Source organism: Equus caballus, chromosome 22 (genome assembly GCF_041296265.1).
Source record: "Equus caballus isolate H_3958 breed thoroughbred chromosome 22, TB-T2T, whole genome shotgun sequence".
NCBI lineage: Eukaryota > Metazoa > Chordata > Mammalia > Perissodactyla > Equidae > Equus > Equus caballus.
Genome location: NC_091705.1, coordinates 22,881,175 through 22,894,564, shown reverse-complemented (window position 1 = coordinate 22,894,564; position 13,390 = coordinate 22,881,175).

The following is a 13,390-nucleotide window of genomic DNA, read 5'->3' as shown; positions in this document are numbered from 1 at the left end:
GTATGAGCTGGACTTAGCAACTTGCCTCTAACAAACAGAATGTGGAAAGGAAAAAATAGTGGTTTCACAGTGGAGAAATCTGGCAGGCAAATGATCAGGGTTAGCGTCGCCAGTAACAAGTCTTGTTGATGTCGTGGACCCCTGAAATAACGTGATGAGAGGCCCACTTCACCTGTGTGGTGTTCTTCCCCTCCAATCCATAACTTCAGCCTGACCAGGGAAAAGCCAAATGGAAGGACACGCTGCAAAATATCTGACCGGGGCTGGCCCGGTGGTGCAGCGGTTAGGTGCACATGTTCTGCTTCAGCGGCCCGGGGTTGGCCAGTTCGGATCCCGGGTGCGGACATGGCACCACTTTGCAAAAGCCATGCTGTGGTAGGCATCCCACATATAAAGTAGAGGAAGATGGGCACGGATGTGAGCTCAGGGCCAGTCTTCCTCAGCAAAAAGAGGAGAATTGGCAACAGATGTTAGCTCAGGGCTAATCTTCCTCAAAAAAAATACATATCTGACCAGCACTCTTCAAAAGTGTCAAGGTCATGAAAGACAAGGAAAGGCCAAGAAACTGTCACTGCTTGCAGAGAGTAAGGAGACATGGCTGGAGGGTATGTAGGAACACTTTGTACTGTCTTTGCAACTCTTCTATAAATCTAAAATTATTTCCAAAAAAATAATTTAAAAAAATTGTTCTGGTCAAGATGGAGTAACAAGAATCAAGTTTACCCTCCCACCTGAAAGAATCAAGGAATGCACCAGGGAATAAATGAATGACATGAGCCCTACCATTGCCTCAGCCAACGTCCCTGAGTTTCCAGGCTGTGGCACAGATGTCAATACTCTCTCCCAATAAATGATGGAGCAAGTAGACAGAAAATCAGTGTGGGGCTGGACGATCTGAACAACGCTGTCCCCCAACTTGACCTTCCTGACATTTATAGGGCGCTCTTCCCAACAACAGCAGGAGACACAGGCCGTGGGCCTTGTTGGCTCCTGGAGACCTGAGGGGCACCGCGGGATTAAATAGACACAGAGCCGTCGCTGCCTCCGGGTGCCCTCTGTGTCCTTCAAAGCGGTGGCAGCTCAGCAGTCTGACAGCTCCCCGCCCCTCAGAGGGAAGCTGTGTGTTCCCTCTCCGCTCTGAGGTGGGGAGCCCTGGGGTGGGGAGGGCAGCTGGGGGGTGGGGTCAACTTCTGCTCCACCCTTTTTATCCCAGAGCCTGAGCACCCAACCCCACACACCGCAGATGCTGCCCCTCTCCCCTGCCGAGTCTGGCATGCCCTCCCTCAATCCTGCTGACCCGGGGACGAGGTTATCTCTCAAGTCCACCTCCCCCCTCACCTGGGCCAAAGAAGGGGTGATCTGCAGCTACCTCCTGGTGTCTGGGGGCGCTGTGCCAGGGCAGGGAGCTGGCATGCCCCAGGGTGAGAAAGAGGAACAAGGGGATATTCACACAGGTGGGGCGGGTGTTGGTGGGAGGTGGAGGGAGAGGGGCCAGCTGTGAGGAGTCCAAGAGGCGGACGGTCAATGACATTCGTGCCCCAGGCTTTTCACCCCAAATCTTATGTCGAGAGTGGGCTGAGAGTGAGGCAGTCTGCCAGGGTTCAAGTCACTGTGTGAGCCGGGGCAACTGCTGAACCTCTCTGAGTCTCAGTTTCTTTCTCTAAAATAGGAACAATAAGGATACCAATCTCTTGAGATGGTTTGATGGCCTAATGAGCTTAGCACAGTGCCGGGCACACAGACGCCCCGGTGAATGCCAGCTATTGTTACGAAAGAGGAGAAACCTGAGGCTCAGAACTAGTAGGCAATGCGCGGGTTCTAATTATGGGTGACAGACATGGTCCCGCCCTCCAGGAAATTGCAGTCTAGTGGAAAGGACAGTCCTGTAGACAGACAATGGCCGCATAGTGGAATAAGTACTATAAGTGAAGGAAATGTCATATCACAGAGGCCAGACGCCGGGAGACTCAGAGAGCAACACACAGAACTCGTGTCTGCGCCGGGCTCTGTCCCAGCACTTCACACGAGCCAACTCTTCCGGAAGGTGCTTACCGTGATCTCCACTTCACAGAAAAGGACACTAAGCACAGTGTGCTTGAGCATCCTGCCCAAGGTTGCACAGGTGAGATCTGAACCCAAACACTCCAGGTCCAGAAAGCACCGTAAGTCTGGCATCATAGCTGCAGAAATGGCCAATCCCCACAGAGTCTACCGGCTCAGCACCCTGCTGAGGGTGGGGTGGTATTCATAACCCCGCACAGGGCCACACGGACAAGCATGGGCATGTCCACCCCGATAAACACCAGTTCCTGCCCATGACGAGTGCTCAAGAAGTCCTCTGGAAAACCACCCCAAGAAGGGTGTGCATTCCTGGAAAAAAATAATCAGCTCGAACGACCTCATAGACATGTGCTCCCATATGTAAATGCATGGAGCCAGACTCAAGCTCTTGAGTGAGCATGTTACATACGTGGGTGCGCACACCAACAGGTATGTAAATTATGATGATATGTCTGTAGATATACCGACACACTCAGGGCGTATTTGCACTTACTCTGCTATTGATTTTTTTAGCAGTCACATCTATGGAGCATCTAGTATGCGTAAGTAAGTAAAGATAAGGCTCAGAGAAGTGAAGTGGCTCGCCCAAGGTCACACAGCTAGTAAACAGCTGGGATTCAAACCTTGGTCCGGTTGTAGGAAGCGGAGTCGATCTCTACTGCTGTGCTGTTGTGTTCAGGAGTGAATAGATGTGCACAGCTGGATCCCCACATTGACCTTCCCTGTGACCTTGGACACAGCACATCCTGTTCCACATCCTCACGTGTCTGTTCACAGGTGTGCTCCGTGGGTGTGTGTGGTGACAGGACCAGTGACTCTGGCCCCGCTCTGAGTCTCAGCCTGGGCTGACGTCACCAAGGGCTGTAAGCTTCCTGTCCCAGCCTCGCCAAGCCCCAGAGCACATGAGTCAAAGCCAAGTCCCGGGCACCAGGCCATCAGTGATGGCCTTCCTTCCTGCCAGTGATGGAAGAATTCTTAGAATTTCATAAGCATCTGGCCCGGGACGTGTGGTCAAGGCTGGGAGAAGGAGGAAGGAAGACAGGATGTCCACCGGGGTGTGGACCGGGCAGGGTCCTCGGACTGGATTTGGCAGGGGAAGAGCTGCCAGGACTTGGCATCTGATGGGCACTCAGCAGCTGCAGGCTGGGGGCGGGGCAGGGAGCAGGACTGTGACATTGCCTGATCCTGGAGGCCTTGAGTGAGTAAGTGAAGGAAGGAAGGGGTAATAAACTAATGATGGAGAGAGGAAGGGAGTGAATTTGTCTTCTCCACCGATCTTGAGGGCCTGCTCTGGGCTGGGCACTGTGGACGCTACGTGGATGGGGGGACGCAGCCCTGCCGTTGCAAAGCTGCGAGCTTGAATGACAGCAACCAGGCTGGGGAACCGGGAGGACCCTTCACCTGCAGAATCACTCAGGCAGAGTGAGCCGTCATCAGTGTGTCTGGGAGAGCAAGAGTGTGCAAGAGAGGGGTGTGTGTGCCCATGTGCATGAGCACCCACACAGTCCAGTGTCTGCCAACGCGCGTGTCCCGTGAGCACAGGCACAGCCTCCTTCTCCCCTCTCCCAGGCCAGCACCTGACCCTGTCCTGCCCTACGCCAAAGCTGCTCCTTCCAATTGCAGGACGAAGCCCTCCTCAGTCTGGACCTTGGACCCCAGGGGTAAAGACCTCTCAGCAGAGAGACCCCCACCGTGGCCCTCAGCATCGACTTCTCCGCCAGGACCCCAGAGCTGTGGGGAACACACGTGACCCCAAAGCTACCTCCCCGGTGCCCGTGTGCGTGGGGTGTGCCCAGGCAGGTGCCCCGCATTCCAGGCACCGGCAGGGCCCCAGGGAGGTCCAGATAGATGTGCGAATGACACCTTGGCCACTGAATCCCACTCAGGCCAGGTGCGGGGCTAAGTGCTTTGGAGACACACTGCCCAGCTGGGAGACCTTGGGCGTGTCCACCTTTCTGAGCCTCAATTTCTAATCTGAAAAGCGAGGTGCTAATACCCACTTCCAGTCTTGCCGCGAGGGTAGCTTGGTGTGTCGTGATCCCCGTGCCTCGTGATTCTGTCCCACAGGCCTGTCTTCCAGCTGTTCTGTCTGCTCTTCAACAGCATCCACTGGCTCGCGTATCCCTGTCTCTCCCACGACACTTCATCACACAGGCCTTAAATAAATACTGACTAGAAGAATTGCTGAGCCAAGTTGTTTATTCCTCATAAATAATCATGATGTGACTTATGTAAGAACAATAACCAGCAGTTTCAAGCTTTTATTGTGTCTTAGGCGTTGTGGGGAGCACCTCACATTCCTTCACTCAGCCATTGTTCACTGAACACCTGTAGACGCCAGGCTCTGTGCCAACAGGAGGATGCAATATCCCTGCCCTCAGGGCTCGGACCTTCTAGTGGGGCAGGAGGACCGACAATAGGCAATTTAACAAATAAATGAGATCATTTCAAGTGATCATTGACAAGTGAACAAAATAAGACAGAGTTATGGATTAGAGACAGGCTGCAGGGCCTGGGGTGGGGCACAAGGCCTTCCGAGTGGGCAGGGAGGGCTTCTCAGAGAAGGTGATATTTCACCTGAGACCTGGAGGAAGAAGAGGAGCCTGGAAAGATGTGGGGAAAGTTCCAGGCAGGTGGAACAGCAAGGGCAAAGGCCCTGCGGCGGGAAGAATTTGGTTTGTTCAAGGACTAGCAAAAAGGGAAAGTGGCTGGAGCAGAGGGAGCAAGGTGCGAGTGGGGGGAGGTGACTCAGCCAGGCTGGCAGGGATCGGCTCTGTGACTGTCATTCCAACTTCATAGACTGGAGAACTGATGCTCACAGACGGTGAGGAACTAGCCCAACATCACTCCACTGGCCAGAGGCAAGGCAGGGGTTCAAGCCCAGGTCTGTCCTGGCTCCAGAAGCAGGCAGTTTTTCCTTTACTCTGGCCTGCCACAGAGACACACAGCCATGCAATACACACCAATATATGCACATTGGCACACACACACACACACACACCCTCTCTGCACGCTGACCCACAATGAGCGGGTGTGGGCTGGACTGTCACTAAATGCTAGACCAGCTGAGATGGTTTAAGACTCTAACCTTTTCCCTGGTGTCTTGTGGAGCCAACTAGGGGGGACGGATGTCACTTTAGCCCAGCCTTCCCGAAACTCTGGGCCAAGGAAAGGCTAAATGGCAAGAAGAAGGAAATGGGGGCGGGAACTCTGGGGTGGCCTGTCAGGGTGCAGAGATGCAGGGAGATGATAGAGACGTGACAGCCCACACATCTGGAAGTGACACCTCTGGATGTGACAGCACATCTAGGAAGAGAGGAAGAGCCAAGAAGACAGGACACGGAGGGAGTCGAGATGGTTCTCAAAAGCACAGCCCCTGCCGGGCCAACTGGCTGCTGGCCTCCTCACACCTCCGCTGGGTCACCTCCCAAGATGGGATGCTCACATGGAGGCAGCCTGTGCCGTGCGGACCTTGAGAAGCGCCTCTGCCTCAGCTGCTTTGTGGCTGTACAATGTGAAAAGATTCATCTGGCGGAACGAAAGACACCTATGAAAGCTGCAGGAAGACACGCTCATCCTTCTGGATCCCATTGGCAGAGATCAAAACTTCAACACCACCCCGTGCTGTGGAGGTTGTGGGAAACAGGCGCTCACCAGTTCTGCCAGCAGGAGTGGATGGCAGCATCTCGATGGAGGACCATCCAGAAATTTCCATTAAAAGTGCAAATGCACAAACTTTCGACCTAGCAATTTGGCTTCTAGGAAATTGTCTTGGAGTTTCTCTCCGCTCCCTCATGTCCAAAGACTGTAGCATTGTTTGTTACAGCAAAAGACTGGAAATAATGAAATGTTCATTGACAAGGGATGGTTTCCATAAACCGGTACATCCCTACGATGGAATACTGCAAAAAAAAAAAAAAAAAAAAAAATCAGGAAGATCTTTCTGAGCTGGTTGGAATAATCCCCAAGACAAATTGTTGAATAAGGAAGAAAGAAAGCAATGTGAAGGACTGTGTGTTTGCTCCCATCTGTGTGAAAATGGGAAAACAAATAGTCATAATTTAGGTCTCAAAGGAAACACAAGAAAATTGGTTGCCATATTCCCACACACTCCCTGCCCCCAGCTAAATTCTGCCCCCTGGACAGAACAGCCTGGAATGGAAAAGACCTGTCTGCCTCGCGTGGGAGTTGGTCCCTGCGGGAGCTCCGGACAGCCTTCTTGGCTAATGGATGAGGATGAGGAACGGATGGTTCCTCTATGGGCAGACGCGTGGTGAATGGTGGTGGGACAGGTAGATGGTAGACGGTAGTTGAATAGACGCATGGATGGATGGAAGATGGATGGATCTTTAAGACGACAGTCTTCCCTTGATCCCACAGCCCTCCCCACAGCTACCACCCGTTTTTTGTGCTCCCCTTTGCAGCAAAGGTCTTTGAAAAAATTGTCTATACTCACTGTCTCTAATTCCTCTTCTTTCTTAAATCCATTCCAATGATACCTGCCCACCCAACTCAATCCCCACTGAAACTGCTCTTGTCAAGGTCACCAAGTTGCTAAATCCAATACTTAATTCTCAGTCTTCATCTTCTTGACTGATCAACAGCTTTTGACACAGTTGACTACACTCTGCTCCCTGATATACCTTCTCACGTCACTTGGCGTCCAGGGTCACGCCTTCACTTTTCCTCGCCCATCCCATTGAAATGGTCCAACACTTGGTTCCTGGTGCTCTCCTCCAGCCTCATGCCCACGACTCCGGATCCGTATCTTCAGCCCAGGCCTCTCCCCTGAACTCGAGAACATACATCCAACTGCCTACCTGCTGTCTCCTCCAGGAAGTCTGAAAGACATCTCAAACCCGCCACAACTGAAGCTGGACCTCTGGGCTGCCTCAAGACAGCTCGCCCATCTCACTTGATGGCCGCTCCCTACTTGTAGTGGTTCAGGCCAAGAAACCTTGGCAGCATCCTTGACACCTCCCCTTCCCTCACAGTCCACATCTGCAACATCAGCAATCCTATGGGTTCTGCCTTCAAAATACCCAGAATCCAATCAGATCTCCCCACCTGCACAGCCATTGCCCTGCTCTGAGCCACTGGCATTTCTCAACAGAATTATTGCAACATCTGCTCTCTTCTCCCCAGAGTCCTTTCAAAGGCCTATGAAGTTCCAGAAGGTCTGAATCCCCATTACCTCTCTGACCTCATCTCTGCTCCCCGCTCTCACTTGCTCCACTCCAGCCACACTGACCTCCTATGTTGGTACACCAGTCAAGCATCCCCTTGGCCTTGCATAAGCCAGTCCCTCTGCCTGAACAATTTGCCCTCCAGAGAGTCTCATGGCATCCACTGGACACCCTTACCCACAGCCTGCCCCCACCTCCCCTTGTTGTCTTTACCAGCTCTTCTATGTTTCCACTCTTTTCCTCCAGCACCCTCTAACATACCCTATAATTTAAGCACTTATTATGCTAATTATTTCTTGCATATTTTCTTTCTGCTGGGATGTAAGCACTGTTTTTGTCTGTTATTTTCATTGCAGTATCCCCAGCCTTTAGAATAGTGCCTGGCAAGTAGGAAGTACTCAATAAATACTTACTGAATGAGTGTATAAATGCTTTGCTGCTGGAAAGATGTATAGGTGGGTGGGTGGGTGGGTGGATGGATGGATGGATAGATGGACGAATGATGGTTGAATGGAGGGTAGACGGAAGAACAGAGAGAAGGTAGGAGAAAGTTGAATGGATAGATGGTGGGGAATGGACTACGGGTGAATGGTAAATGGATGGACAAGGGGTGAATAAATAGGTGGGGAGATTTAATCCATTCAGCTACTATTTAGTGAGCATTTGTCTTGTGCCCAGCACTATTCCAGGTGCTGGAGACACACTGGGAGCCAAACTGGCAGGTGCTTACAGTGTAGGGAGGGAGACACACACTAAATAATTAAAAAAAAAAAATGCATTCATAATTCTAAATTATAGTATGTGCTATGAAGGAAAAGAATAGGCTGCTCTGAGAGAGAATAATACGGCTGAGTGATGGGAACGGGCCATGAGTGGGCTGATGGAGGTGGGTAGGACTCGGGCTGGGCCACTGTGCCTTAACGGTCCGGCCCAGCCGCTTGCAGCATCCGTGTCCAGACCCGGGGCCTCTCCACCCCAACCCTCAGCTCTGACCTCAGCGACCCTGTCCTGCTCTCCCTGCACTGACTCAGCACCTGCCCCAGCCCAGCCCCAAGGGACCTGCTGGCTCTACCTCCCTCCCCGCATCCTGCTGAGTCACAGTCTTATGCTAGTCAGGAGGCAGAGCCATGGGGTCACCCGGTCAACCCAGCCCCTGGGTCATCCTCGACCTGGGAGAAGCTAAGAGGACCAGAAGGGAGGCCATCTGGTGCCAAGCTCTTGATGCCTGTGCCTGAGCACTGCTCTCTTGGTTCTCGAGAGAGTGCCTCTGACCAGGCCTGGGGCTAGAGCTGGCTTTATCTGAGGCCTGGGGTGAGGGGTAATAGATTAGAGCTAAGTCTGTCTGCAGGGCTATAACTCAGTCAGGAGCAGGAGCTGGAATTCAAGTCAGGGGTCAGGACAGGAAAAGGTGGGTGCCAGTCTGTGACCAAGTCAGCACTCAGTTTGGGGCCAGGGTCAGGACTGAGCCCTGGCTAGGGGTAGTGATCAGGGCTCAGACGATGTCCAAGGCTTCAGGTCAGAGTTCAGTCAGAGTCCAAAGTCAGGGAATAGGGCTCAGTCTATGACCAGAGTCAAGGATCGGGACTCAGTCAGGGTCAGGGAGGGACTAAGTGGGTGGCTGGGCTCTGGACTCCTTGAGGAGCACCTTCCAGCCTGAAGTTCCACCGTCCAGGCAGAGGAGCAGCATCCGCCCCAAACCCTCCCCTCCATCCTCTCACCCTCCCCAAGTCATTCCCGCGGGGCCAGGCCTGGCTGAGTGTCCCCTACAAGGCCTAAGGTTCTCACTCTGGCACCCCAGGGGGCCGGGGGGTGGTGGGGGTAGGGGCCAGGGCAAGGCTCTGTGCTTGACCCAGGAGGGCCCCTTGCGCAAGGCTTTCTGATGCAACTGGCTGCTAGCTGAACACCTCGGCACCTCCCCACCCTGCACCCTGCAAGCTGTTCTCAGAAAGGGAAGGGCTGGACAGTGCCCTGGATTGAACACACATAATCCCCTTCCTTCCCTGGCCCTGGTGGCTTCAGGGCCTCAGGGAGCAGGCAGGAAGGAAGGCAGGCAGGGCCGGGCTCAGATGACTCAGCAGCTCAGCTGCAACTCCAGTTGGAGGGGGCGGATCCGGGCTCCCTCCGCCTCCCAGCTGGAAGGTAAGGGACGGAGTCAGGATCCCGGGAAGTTCTGGGAGCCCTATCCGACACATACAAAGCAGCAATTATGTGGTTGAGCCCAGAGAGGGACTCGAGAGCCCAAGGTGACCCGACTGTCAGAGGCAAGGTCACAACTGAAACCCAGCGGTCCTCCTGCCATCTCTAGCTCCTTCCACCTCAGGTTGGGGTGAGGACCCCTCCCCCTTGAGGAGGGCGTAGGACTTCCCCAGAACTTTCACCCAAAATGGGCTTTGGAACCACACAGACCTGGGTTCAAACCCCAGACTTGCTGTGTGACCCTGCGTGGGCTACTTCTGCCGTCTGACACCTGGTTTTCTCACCTGTGAAAAGAGCGTAAATTCATCGTCAGCCCACAGGGTTGTGGTCAGGATTACATGAGAAAGAAGATGGACAGCCCAGGTTGCCACATGGGGCACGCTCAGAAGATGTGTCCCCACCTCTCCCTTCACCCTTAGCTCTCAAGAGGAGAGTGTTGGGGGGTAGGGAACAGGGGAGGTAGGGGTCGGGGTAGAGGCGGCAGCCTGGGCTCCGTGGATGTACTGGCCACTTGTCACCGAGTGCTTACTATTGCCAGGAACTCTTGTAAGCGCCTTACCTGTATTAACTCATTTAACGCTCCATTTAATCCAAATAACAGTTCCCAATAACAACAAGCAGTTTGATAACCCCATCAGGAGGATACCACTATCAATTCTACTTCATAGATAAGGGCCCTGGCTCTCGGGGCAGCTACTGACTTGCCCAGTGTCATACAATTAGGACAGGCCAAGGAGGTCCTGTAAGGCAGTGGACAAAGACCACCTGGACTTCGAGCCAGTTAGACAGGCTCCTAATCCTACTGCTCGCCTCACTCCTTAGCCAGTGATGTCACCTCTCTGAGCCCCAGTTTCCTCATCTGTCTCCAGGGACGAGAACAGCAACTTCGTGGGAGGGGTGAGGATGGAGCGGGATGATGTGAGGAAGCACCCACAAGGGCCACGCTGGATCCACGGGCCCGAGAATCACATTCTTCGTGAAGAAAACCCAGGCCCGCAGGGCCGACCTGGTTCACCCAGCAGGGCCGTGGCTGCCCCTGGGCCACCTCTGGGCAGATGCTGTGCCCAGGCACAGGGCTTCCTGCCTTTCCTGCATGAGCCAGATTCAGATGCTGAGGGAGTTCTGCAAAGCCCCTGGGAATCGCTGGTGAACGGGGGGTGCCTGGTGTCCTGATGAGGACTCCCCAAGAGGAGCCTAGGCCTGCAACTCCTGAATCGCCCACTGCCTTTCCCAAATTGCTTGGCCCAAATCCATTTACGCATCTGTATTATTAGTTTCTCAGTGTTTTTCTCTCAATCAGCTCATTTTAAAAAACTTAGGTAAATAAAATTAAAATGGAAAATTTAGATACTGACCTCAAATGGGAAACCACTATCATTTCCCATAAGGAGGAAGTCACCATAAAATGAAATACAAGGAAAGCCAAATAAGATTCTTTGAGCCTAATAAAATCCTGTTTCTTGCTGAAGGCTCTGAGTTGCTCTTTATTCCTGAACAAGTAAGCCGTTAAAGGTGGAGAGGCTGTAAAATGACACTTCCTCCCCTCGGGACTGGAGGAGCTGGAAGAAAATCAGAAGGAGATACGGGTGTCACCGTATGATTCAAAGTTTAATAGAGCCTTGAGATGCTCCAACCCCCTGGCATCCTCCCTCTGCTGGACATGTCATCTCAGAAAACACTGACTCGTCCAACTCTCTCTTCCTACTGTACAGAGAAGAAACTAAGGCCCCAGGAGGGGAAGTGACTTGCCCACCATCTCACAGCGTCAGTGGATTCAGCCAGACCTGGATCTAACCAGAACTCTTTCCAAGGTGTCGTTCTACCTTCGTGGGGAGAATTTACGAAGTCGAAGGTTCTAAGGACACCAGTGGTGGAATTTCAGGCGTTAGGCAGGCACCGGCGAGGGGCTGGAAAGGAAGGAGGCAGGCGTGGCCGCTCACATGGCAGTCCACGGACTCCCACCGCCTCTCCTCCCGTGGAGCTCAGCCCTCCGAGTTCCTCCTCTCAGTGCTGAGGGTCAGCAGAGCTACAGCAAATAGAAACACAGCCTGCTGGGCTCAGGCAGCCTGGTAGAGGGGCTTTCTCAGCCTGGACAGAAGGGAATTCATGAAAGCCAGACTCTCGACCCAGGAAAGTGCACATTTTTGCATTTAGTTTGGAGGAGTTGGTCACCATTTATTTATTTTCTCTCCCTTTAACAAGTGCTTATGTATGCCAGGCTCTTCCCAAATATTAAGTCATTTAATCCTCATGACAAACCAACGAAGGGGGGTGCTATTATCATTCCCATTTTACAGATGAGGAAACTGAGGCACGGAGAGTTTAAGTAAGTTACCCAAAATCTTGCTACTCAGAAATGGTAAGATTTGAATCCACGAAATGTGGTTTAACTGTAACAAGAGGCTGCCTCCATGCATTTAATCCTTAGGACTACAACGCAAAGAGGGTATAATCAATCCCATTCTATAGATGTGGAAACTGAGGCTCAAGGCTCTGTGGCACTTATGTTGTAGACCCCTCAGACTCTCCGCTTCCTTGCTCTGCTCCCTAGACCGTGTGCCAGGAATTCTCACTCTAGGGCTGTGCTACTCGATATGGTAGCCATTTGCTACCTGTGGCTCCTGAGCATTTAAAATGCGGCTGGTTGTGACCGAGGAACTGAACTTTCCATTTTATTGAATTTTAATTGTAAAACAGGTAGCATATTTTTTCCATTAAACCCAACGGAATTGTTTTGGTAAGACAAGAGTTCACTTTAACCACTGACAATTTAGCTTCCACGCTGATTTTGTCCAAATCAAGTGTAAAACACACGTGAGATTTTGAAGACATTAGTATGAAAAAAAATTTAGATTATCTCGTTTATAATTTTTTATCTGTTGAAATGATAATATACTAGATACATTGGACTAAATAGAATATATTGTTAAAATTAACTTCACCTGTTCCTTTTTGTTTTTTAAAGATTGTCCCTGAGCTAACATCTATTGCCAGTCTCTTCTGTTTTTCTTCTTCTCAAAGTGCCCTGCCTCCCCCTGCTACATAGTTGTAAATTCTAGTTGTAGGTCCTTCTGGTTGTGCTGTGTGAGACACCGCCTCAGCATGGTCTGACATTCGGTGCCATGTCGGCGCCCGGGATCCGAACCGGTGAAACCCTGGGCCTCTGAAGGGGAGCACATGGACTTAACCACTCGGCCACGGGGCTGGGCTGGCACCCTCACCTATTTCTTTTTATTCTCCTTTAATGCATGACTGGAAAATTTAAACCACATATGCGGCTTACCTTATGTTCTATTGGAAAGTGTTGGTCTAGAGAATTGGGATTTGACACCCCTATTTGTAACAAGGCTCCCAAACCTGGAGTCTAAGCCTAGGATGCGGTTCCAGTGATGATCCCCACAAGTCTAGGGGGAGGCCACCAGCTTGCAAAAATTGTGAACTGTCCCTGAACAACGTGAGCACTAGAGGTAGCTGCCCCAGGTTTGAATCTCAAATCTGCCTCTTACAACAAGCTGGGTAAGCCCCTCCTCTTGACTTATCTGTAGAATGAAGGTGACAGTGCCCATCTCATGGTTCCTTAAGTGCCTCAGGGCCTTTGCACTTCCTTTTTCTCTGTCTCCCCTCATATCTTTGCACTCCTTCTCTTCCTTAGGATCTTGGTTTAAACATCCCCTTTCCCATTTATTCAAGAAAATACATGACACTTAGGGGCTGGCCCGGTGGCGCAGTGGTTAAGTTCGCATGTTCCGCTTCTCAGCGGCCCCGGGTTCGCTGGTTCAGATCCCGGGTGTGGACATGGCACTGCTTGGCATACCATGCTGTGGTAGGCGTCCCATGTATAAAAGTAGAGGAAGATGGGCACGATGTTAGCTCAGGGCCAGGCTTCCTCAGCAAAAAAGAGGAGGACTGGCAGTAGTTAGTTCCGGGCTAATCTTCCTCAAAAAAAA